Genomic DNA, 10736 nt, shown 5'->3' on the forward strand with positions numbered 1-10736 from the left:
ACGCAGGACGGTAGGTAAATATTACACTTCTAGCCACCAGAGGGCGTTGCTTCTATAGGAATACAGCCCATTATCTACAGATGGTGACCATTTTCGTACGAGTCCGAGAGACAGCTATATAATCTTATTTCACTAACTCTCGTGCCTAACGTGCGCTCTCCCTATCGTTACCGCGTTTCTACAAGGTCCGCTTACCTAACTTAAAGATTTGACAGGTCCGGTTTCGCCCGGCAGAATCTATTGCCTATTTGACCTTTCAATCCAACCAGGGACGGGAAAACTAGCCCAATACAAGTTAGGTCACATACCTCCCAAACGCATTCGGAAGTATGTGAGACCTAACCTGGCTAGTTATACTTTCACCCCCGAGCAAGTTATAATCATTTGATAAACAGTGAAACACTCTCCAACAACGTAGCCACCGTAGTCTAGTAGTTAAAGCGTTAGGTTAGGTTAGGTTAGGTCACAATCTGGCAGCCCAGGTTCGATTCCCAATGAGGACATTGTCGAAATCCTTTGTATGGTAAGGACATTGCAGTCTTGAATGCGATTGTCCAAAAAGTAAGATGATCCCGAGTTTTGGAGGCACGTTAAGCCGTTGGTCCTGGCTAAAAAACACCTCCACCAATCCGCAGTGGAGCAGCGTGGTGGAGGTTGTTCCATACTCGTTCCGGTTAATTGAGGGGAGGCCTGTGCCCAGCAGTGGGACGTATGTAGGCTGTTTTATGTTATATTATGTACACTTGCATAAAACAGTTACAGGTCAGTTAATTACAATTTCTTAAAATATATCTACTTTTATTCCAATGTTAAAGAATTTTACGCTACAGATAAAATCCTTACAATCCACTGGTTCGAAAACGAAAATAATTTAACCAATTACAAAACGAATTTCAATTCGTAAAATTTTACATCGGACATTCAAGTAGTGTTAATTTAATTTTGCAATAAAATGATCACGTCCCTTTTAATTATACGAGTAAGTGCTTTAATATAACACAGACAGATTGACACAACCCACGTCTGTAATCCCGATCTAGGTGGACAGAGTGACAAGTCACCAGAAGACAAATTAATGTTGCCACGCAAAAATAATTAATGTCATACAGAATTTTGTTTTAGGGAAACTCACAAAAATATTTCTGAACTTGAATCCGCTGCTCAAATCAAGCCGAGCGTGTTAACCATTACTCCGGGTATTCATCCTGTCTATGCGAAGTAGTGCATAACTTTATAACATAATGTTAGACAAACATTTTTAACGCTCTTGTCTCCGCTTAAAAATCACTTGTTTTGATTCAAAGCACAATTTTTGCGTTTACGAAGCCATACTGCCTAAATAAAAGTCCTCTTAAAGGAATGAGGGTCACTTTTACATTTACTTAGATAAAAACATTTCAAGTCCTGCCGATTAAAGCGAATTACTTGAATGAGAATGGCTGGGAGTGATCCAAGTAATATCTAATAATGAGACACATAATCCGTCCCGATCGCCTCTTCGCTTATTGAGTCGGAATTTTCGATTAGTCTGTGATTGATTGAGGGAACTTCTCTTCGGGGACGTGCATTTTATGATCCGCTCTACTTCTGCGATCGGTTCTTTTGTACCAGTAAATGGGAAACTGAGATGCTACGTTCCGTTTTCTATTTTCTATTGTGTTGACCGCGTTCCGTTGCTTGCTCAGCTTAAATCTATTTTTATTCCGCCTTCTAGAGTTTCTATTATCGAAGTACTTCAATGAAAATTCTTGTGAATTCCTGAATGAAGTTTGATTTAGTAGCTTCGTTGATCTTCTAAGACAAAGTTGCTTGTTCAAAGAAAATTTAAATTTATAAAATATGCGCGAAGGAGCAAATAAAATTCAGCCTGAAACAAGAAGTTCTAACAAATTTTATTTTCATAACATATAGCTTCCAAACTTTACTGAACTTGGAAAACCTTGTCGAATCTTAGCATATACTGCAACATATCCACGTAAGCCTTAATGCAATTTGCGGTAATGTAGCTACAACCAGACCGGCGTCGTCCACGAAACGTGTCCACACAGTCCTCCGCAATCTAGTACACTCCACCACACGTTAGTATCCAGTCGACTCTCTCTTATGTCATAGAAATTAAAGCTACATCGCTTTGATCTGATGGCACTTGGGTGGCATGCCGTACACTGCCGATAGAATGTGTTTCTGAATTACTGTCACGCCTGTATCGTCATGTAGGATTACTGACGATCATGTTAGTAGTCGTCAGTTTCAATTGCTACTTTAGTAGTTTCTGGTATGTCAGTCGTGTCAGTATGTCCCCACACCCAAGTAGAAAAAAAAACTATACTCTTTCAAAACGACTCTTCTGACGCAATACGAATGCACTTATACAGATTAAACCGCATTTATTATGGTAATATCAATTTCTCTTACGTTGAAAACAAGCCACTATTTCATTTTGTAAGTGCAAAAGCCGTGCGGTGAAAATTTTATGGCTCCATGCGTCTGCTTCCGTGGAAATTTTTAAAAGGTTTTTTCAAATTTTGTGATTCATCTTCCCCTTCCCTGGAGACTAAAAACCATCGTTCCCCGTATATTTGCTTACCCTGGACACATTAAACGTTTGTTCTTTGCAAATATTTGAAGGGATTCGTTCGTGTAACACGCTTCGAAAAATAGGAGGTTGTACAATACCTTCTTTTTCCCAATAGACAATTTGACCTGAAATTACTTCATGACATTGGGGACATGTAGTATAGATTGCCATGGAACAGATGTTAGGTTGTTTGAATATTACTCACGAGTAACATTACCAATATATCTCGAGATGGAAAATTCAATAATAAAGTGTCGAATGACACATCCTTAGAGTTAGGTATACTTACATATAATCTGGACGGGGTGTACATCGCTTACTTCATTTCTTTAAGTATATTTCTCACAAGTCTTTGATCGCACAAATTGTAATTAGCTTTGCTCAGCAATACCCGAGAGATATATCACGACACACATGATTAACTGCTGCATTAATTAGGCATTCGAACAAGCAGCAAATACGTCTGTTTCACTTTGATTTGGTGTCGTCTGGCTTTATTTATGTGGAGGGCATTTTTCCACAAAAGCACGCGAGGTCAGCTTAAGAGGGAAGAAACGACTTCGGCCTAATCCGCTGACTTTTATTTATTCAGTGAATTAATCTCGGCGAGGGGTGGGGACACTGGCCCTTATTTCCTGCGGAGATACCAGCGGTTCTCGACTGGACGTCGCGATAAAGTTAAGCCAGTGAGTTTGCAGACAAGTAATAAATTTATTGGAGTCAGCTTCTACTTTGTCATCTTTGTCTGAGACCTGCTAGTGAAGTGGAAATATAGTTTTTGGTTTCTCTAGGCTAGATACTTAGGTCATGTTGACAGCCAGCTATATAAGTAGGTACTTTTTGTAAAGTGAACGAGGCATAATAATGTCAAATGTGCGATGTATAATACTGAAGTTGTTTATTAAGTAGGCATTATATTGTTCTACTAAGTAAATAAAAATACTTTATAGCAGTTTATAGTTATGAAAGTTATTTTTGGCCCAAATGCCCTTAGTTGCATTGTTTTTAAATAGAAAAGATTAAAAGCAAAATTAAAGCGTCAAGATTTCATTGGCTTGCGGGATTAAAATTCAATTCTTTCAATTTATTTACTCCACACCATTCTAACTGGCTCAGGCGTGAGTTACGTTTCATTTTTATTGGCAAAATGCAATTTATGTCGAATCGCATATTTTCCTATTTCTCAATTTTCATAAAGGCCACAGCATTGGCTTGTGCTTTTCACTTCGGTTCGTTTCTACTTTTTATTCAATTGTAATATGATTTACCACTTGCATCGATTTGTCTTTATGAAAAAGCTCTTACGTCATATTTTTTTCAATGCAAAGATTTCTCTCGATACGGTACATTATTATGGTATTTATTAATAAATTTATTTATTTATTGTATTTTTGTAATCACAAAATATACATTTAAAAGAATTTTGAACTACGTCCTTGAGCCAGTAAGTAATAGATTAAAATACGTGACTAGATGTGGTACTTAAAAAGAATTTCAGCGCTGTAGTAACCCTGGCACCAGGGTTGATGAGGTCGGTCATCCACTTCACAACCCACAGGATAGAAGATCGTAATAGTTTAGAGAAAGTAGTGATTTTTGGTTGTCACTTATGATAATATACTTAACAAAGACTGCCTATGTAAGCCCCACTGCTGGGCACAAGCCTACTATCCATCAACCGAAGTTGGTATCGTGCATACGTGAACGTAATTGTACGCTGCTCCACGGCGGGTTGTTGGTACGTAAAAAGACACGATGCTATTTATTCGCCATTTTCCAACATTATACAATACAACGTAACCGACTCAACGATGATCTTTCTTCTGTATATTATTACAGCTGCATCCCATAGTCGAATTGCAGGAACTTTTTGATTTACAGTCCCATTCATCTCATGAATTTTATTTTGCGTCTAAAACCCAAACAGGGCTAGACGGTATAAAACCAGAAAACCAATGGAATGGGCAGTAAAATGAAATTAATTGTTAACTGCTGATATGTTTATTATCACTGCAGTTGAAAACACACGGAAATCGAATGTAGCTATTTTTGAAAACAGATTCCTTGTTTCATACTGTTTTATTCTTGTATTCTTTGGTCGTGGGTGGTCGAGTTCGAGTTTGGCTTCACTAGTTGTACAAAAGTGTGTGAGTTCGATTCCCGGCTTCAATATTTTATTGTAAGCACTTACTTCTGTTTTACTGTTCTAATTATAAAATACTTCTTCATTACACTAGTTGGAACTTTCAGCGTGCGTTTCATCATATCCATCTTAAGACGAATGTCAGGTGCGACTACGGATTGTATTGTTATGTCTGTGGTTCTGTTCATTCCGATAGGGATAGGTACAGTCGTCACTTATGTACACTTAGAAGTACTTTCTAGCTCCAGATAAGTATTTCCTTTGTAATGTGTTTTTCAGGCATCCTTAGGGTAAAAGACGTGTTCTTTTCTCTCCGCCTACTTCCAAGGCTACGGTGGCGTGAAGATTCCTTATTTATTTGATACTGTTTTATTTTAGTTTGCTTTGATCGTGTGTGGTCTAATTACCGCTTAAAGCTAATGAGGCTACTTTATCATTAAACTGTAATTTTATTTTAAATGTTATCTTTTGACTAATTTTACAGATTGCTCGAAAAGATTTGTTTACGCAATTAATTCCTTATTGATGTTGCTTTCTTTTTTGATTTTATTTTAAATGTAGACGGACAGAATATTAAAGCTAGAATAAATTCTATAAACATTTATTAGGTAAGCGTGTTCCGTCATTTAGAGCCCTATCACTCTCTGAGTCAATATGGTTGCGCCGCCAAAAAAATATTGGGGATACAATTCCGGCAACTTTTTTGCGCAACCAAAGAGGTACTATTTACACAACTACCTATGGTGCATACCTACATTATAGTGGCGCCACTATGGTATCATAGTGAGTTATGATGCCTCCTACGATCAAGTTAGATTGAAAGGAAATGGGTTAGGTGGCAAGTCGCCCACTTGATATCTGGCCTGCGGGCGAGTTTACTAAAATGTTGTAAGTAAATTACATAACGACCTCCGTGGTCCAGTGGTTGAGCGTTGGGCTCACGATCCATAGGTCCCGGGTTCGAATCTCGGGGGACATACCACAAAAAATACTTTGTGATCCCTAGTTTGGTGAGGACATTACAGGCTGATAACCTGATTGTCTGGAAGTAAGATGATCCATGCTTCGGAAGGCACATTAAGCCGTTGGTCTACTATTTACTGCTGTAAGTATGTAGTCGTTACATGAGCCATGTCAGTGGCCTTTGGCGGCTCAATAATAACCCTGACACCAGGATTGATGAAGTTGGTAATCCACCTCACAACCTACACGATAGAAGAAGAAGAAGTAAATTACATTTTTCTATCTTCTAACAATCGATAGAAGATTTTTCTATGTGGGAAATAAACAAATTACCCCCTTCATTTTTTCGGACTAAGCGGGCCTAGTCTCATGAAATCATTCAGGCGAGAAGACTAGAAATAAATATAAAAAGTGTAAACTCACCCGCATGAATAATATTTAGTGGGCGACCTGCCCACATAACCAAAGAAAATATTCAAACTTTTTTTAAACCGTGACCTGCTTTATGAACAAGTGCGCAGAAATTGAGTTGTAAGCGTATATTTCGTCGGCCTATAATTTCAAATTTACAGTAAAACCAAATTGACGATTGTCAAGCCTCTTAGACAGAAACTATTTCATGGTACTACAGTCTACATTCGAGATAAAAATGTCACTGCCTGTCGTGTTCTTGTCTCCTCCTCTCAGAGACACTTCGAGATTCGAAACAACGAAATGTGGATTTCTTAAACCACTGTGTTGTCACGTCTAAAATTAAATAGGTACCTTTCCTTCTATTGTATGATATTTAGAAATAAAAATCTACGATGATAACTTGTGGCAGTGTGTAAAGTTCAGAGCTATTTTTTTAAACGCTTCACAACTTTGTCATTTCAAATCAATGCATTTTCTAGATCAGGATAAATAGACAGTTATCTTTACCCTGTGATTTAGCTCAAAATAAAATATAAATGAAGTGACAAAAATCTTTTCGAATATATTTAAGGTTATTTATTTTATATTACTGCCACATGGTGTATTGTAAGTTAAGTAATTGATAAGAAATTATTCTTTTTTTTGTGATAAAGATATTGTAGATTTCTACCAAGCTGCCCTGAAGCAGCGTGCTGGTGGAATATGCTACAAACCCCATCCCTGTCGATTGAAGGAAGACCGGTGTCCAGCCAGGCTTAATGTTTTAGATTTGCCTCTGAAGGCTTTGAGAACACTCAAATTCTCAATATAGTTGTATTTACATATGTTTCAGAATGATAAGTAATAAAGAAATTAATATTATAATTATACGTTTGACAGAATTCAGAATTACTTATTCAACTTAATTAATCATGAATAAACTTGTTGAAGGTATATTCTTATTCCTTGACGCTACGTCATTTCTCAATTTTCAAGGACTGGTCTATTTAAAACACGCGTACCAAAACACGCACCCAAAAGGTAAGTAAAAGGTCCTGTTACAAACAGGAACACCGTCACATAAAATTAAGTGAGTGCCCAACGCTATTCAATTATCAAAACACAAAGGTGACTGAGCCACTAAGTGGACTTATTTGTACCCAAAACCCACCACAGGAAACACTCAGCTTTGTTCTAATGCCACGCAACGAATAAAACCGAATATAAAAACAAACGACGGTTCCTCAGACTCACGACACGCTGTGTAATAATTGTATTAAGTAAGCCTTCGAACATTAAGATGTGATAAGGCAATAGTCGTTCATATTTATTGTTCGGTTTTGGTCAAGTTATTTTGTTATATTTGCGTAAAATTCTATGGGTATTGACCGCAGTTACACCTGGAAAAAGATCCGGCCCAAAGGAGTGGGACAACTTATAAAATATTATGTACAAGAAACATGTAATATCTCAGAATCGTGGTCAGAATCATCCCTAAAGTTTTCGTCACGGTGTCTTGCACTTTTTGTATCGAATAAAATATTTGTGACTTTTTTTCTCTGAATCTTTTTACACAAGAACAACGTTTCCTAGATCTTTGAGTCTCTTTCAGAGTTTCACACGTTTCGAAAAGTTATTGTTATAATGAGTACAAAAAGAGACCAATATCTTGGTCTCAGATTCGTAGGTTTCGTTGAAGAATAAAAGGAATTAAGAAAAACTCTCACAAGCCTCTCTGACAGGACTGTTCGGAATCTGAAAACTTTTTCCATGATAAATATAAGGACGAACTGAAATCTATTGTTTCACTTAAGAGCCCAATTTGCATATCAAAGCTTCTCAAGGAATGTCTAATAGAAGTTTTTGCATTCGTAACGAACCACAAGAATCGATAAGTATTAAATGAACCGTATTCGGACCGCCCTTGGAGTTTTTAAGTCTCTCCAATTTGACTGAATTAGCTTATTTCGACAAAAACAAAATTTTATTTTGGGTGCGTCTGTGTACATATTTTTCCAGTAACTTTTGCAGTATTATGTAATTGACTATTAAAGAAACTTGAGAAAGACATACATACTTACGAAAGGAACATCGTTCAGTTAATAAAGTTCTGTGACCTTGAATAGTACCTATGCTTCCAAGCACCGCATGAAATCGCATTGTTCAGCGTGCTGGAATACTTACTCAGACATCTTGTTACTATGAAATATTGTTTGCTTGGAACAACAATACAAAAACGCTCTATTGCTCATATAAACACAACATTTAAAACAATTACATAAGTGACAAGAGAAGCACAATCGACGTCCTTATTGCTAAATGGCATTTCTTCCAGGCAACCTTAGGGTGAAAGAATTTGCTAAATGTTGGAGTCGGGGACGGTGCAATACAGGTATAAGTAGATGATGCAATATAAATTGACAAAAAACTGTATCTATTATACCGATTTTAATGTTTATTTTTGAAGCAAAAATAATTTATGTTATTCTTTTATTTATTGATATTTTTGACACTAAAACAAGTTCTACAATATCGAATGAAATGATGCCACTCAGACAATTAAGTACAGCTATAGATGTCATTTGGCGCAAATGAATTTCATTACGACTGTAACAGTTTTAAAATGCAGTCTCGCAGCCAAGTTCGATTTAATAAACACCGAATAATTTAATTTAGTGTACCACTCATGCACGGAGGATGGCCAATAAAGGAGATTTTATTGCAATTTTATTGTGATGCATAAACGTGAATCACTTATAATGGGCAGCAATATTATGAGAAATGCCGGATGCAGTATTTTTTTAGTACATTTTTTTTTAACTAGAGTTTTATCTTTACATCTTTTATAAATACTACGTTTTTGTTTGTCAATTAAACAGTACCTACATGGCAATATTAAATGTCATGTGGAGTAAGACTTTCGCAGGTTGGAAGGTCAGACAGGCAGACGCTTCTGTAAATACCGGACCTGTCAAATCTTAAGTAAGCGGACCATGTGAAAAACCAGAATAATGCTTGAATAACGCTTGGGAGATGATGATGGTAATGTTGTATAAGACCTAATATAGAAGAGATGCAGTTACAGATTAGTAAAAGTCATATAGAAAGCATGCAAGTGAAAGATTTTAAGAAGCCATATCGAGTCTTCTTGAAACATCCCCCATGTGAGTCGTACAACAATCTTGTAATTAAGTGTCATCTTTGAATTGGTTGTAGGTAATAAAAGTACAGATATTTCTTTTGTGTATCATAACATGCGTTCTGTTGTTAGCGTCTCTGGCTGCAACTGAAGATCTCATGTTGGATTCTTCACCACGGAAACATTTGTAAAGCAGCAGATATATTTCGGTATCCGTTTTTGCATAGAAATTTCCTTTGAGTCTTTAGATCTGTGTCTGTGAAACTGTTCTAAGCACCTTTTGATGAACTACCCTACTCGATTAACCGTACATTACTTCAAAGAAACAATATTTATCATCCAATAATTCAAAGGACTAGGTTGGCATTCTTGTCTCTAGAATCGTACAGTGCGAGAGATGAACGCATCTTTATATAGGTAGGTACTGTGCCTGAGATTTATACCAATTGTTTAATAGGTATAAAATATATTTGCCGTGGCGTTTCGAATAGCGCTCCCGGCATTGAAATATATTAAACGCAAACAGCCCCCGGCTCCATAGAACAATAATTTATCTCTAAATCAATTTCTAATACAGCTCATACGTTATCGGTTAGGAAGTTGCATTGAATTGCGAAAGGAGTGTGAAGTTTTTTATAGTTTGCATAGTGAGCCAAATCTTATTGTGATGTGATTGTGAGACGGTTTGTTGAAATACTCACTCATTACTTTTTTCAAAGAAGGTTTTTAAAAACTTTAGAGACTTTATTTTAGAAAAACGTATTAAAATAATAGTAAGTATCTACAATGCCTATATATCGTGTAAACAAACATAGGTGGTAGTGGAGAAATTTTAGTTAAACTTAGTTTATTCTTATTTCGTTTGACGTGTGTTTATTTTTTAATAACCAAGAGATTAATAAATATTATTTTCACTGATTTCCTCACTCACATCATATCACTTTGAAATCGAGTTGTGAAACTAATTAAGCAGCATCAATGACATCGAACTTCCTATTAAAACCTATTAAAATGGCAAACGATAGAATTAAACGACTCAATCTCAATCTTGCATTCCCAAACCTAGTTGTAGGAGTTGAGTGGTATTTCACCTGCAATATTTATCGCGTTACATTATTAACTGCATATCGGCCGTAGATGGCTATCGTGTGCACTACACGCCAGGGCGTGGTGCACGCGCTTTCCAGTGAGGAGATATGGATCGCGGTGCGCGAGCGCATTGTATCAGACGATACGGGATCGAGAACATTCTTACAGGTAAAGGTTTCTGACGGATGGCTGAATTATTCATATTTGGTGTAACAGACACACAAACACATTACTTAAAATAAAAAAATACACATTTTTTTTAATATAAATAACGTATAAGGAACGTGTAGGGGGCGTTGTACTTCAGTAGTAACAGCCGCCGAAAAGGTTATGAAATTAACATGTTGTATCCTCTGACTTCGCTACACGTTTAGTTTGTTTAGTAAAATATTTAAGTGGGAACCTTTAACGAAATTCTCATTTTCAACCTT

This window comes from Pectinophora gossypiella, chromosome 15 (assembly GCF_024362695.1).
Source record: "Pectinophora gossypiella chromosome 15, ilPecGoss1.1, whole genome shotgun sequence".
In the NCBI taxonomy this organism is placed as follows: Eukaryota; Metazoa; Arthropoda; class Insecta; order Lepidoptera; family Gelechiidae; genus Pectinophora; species Pectinophora gossypiella.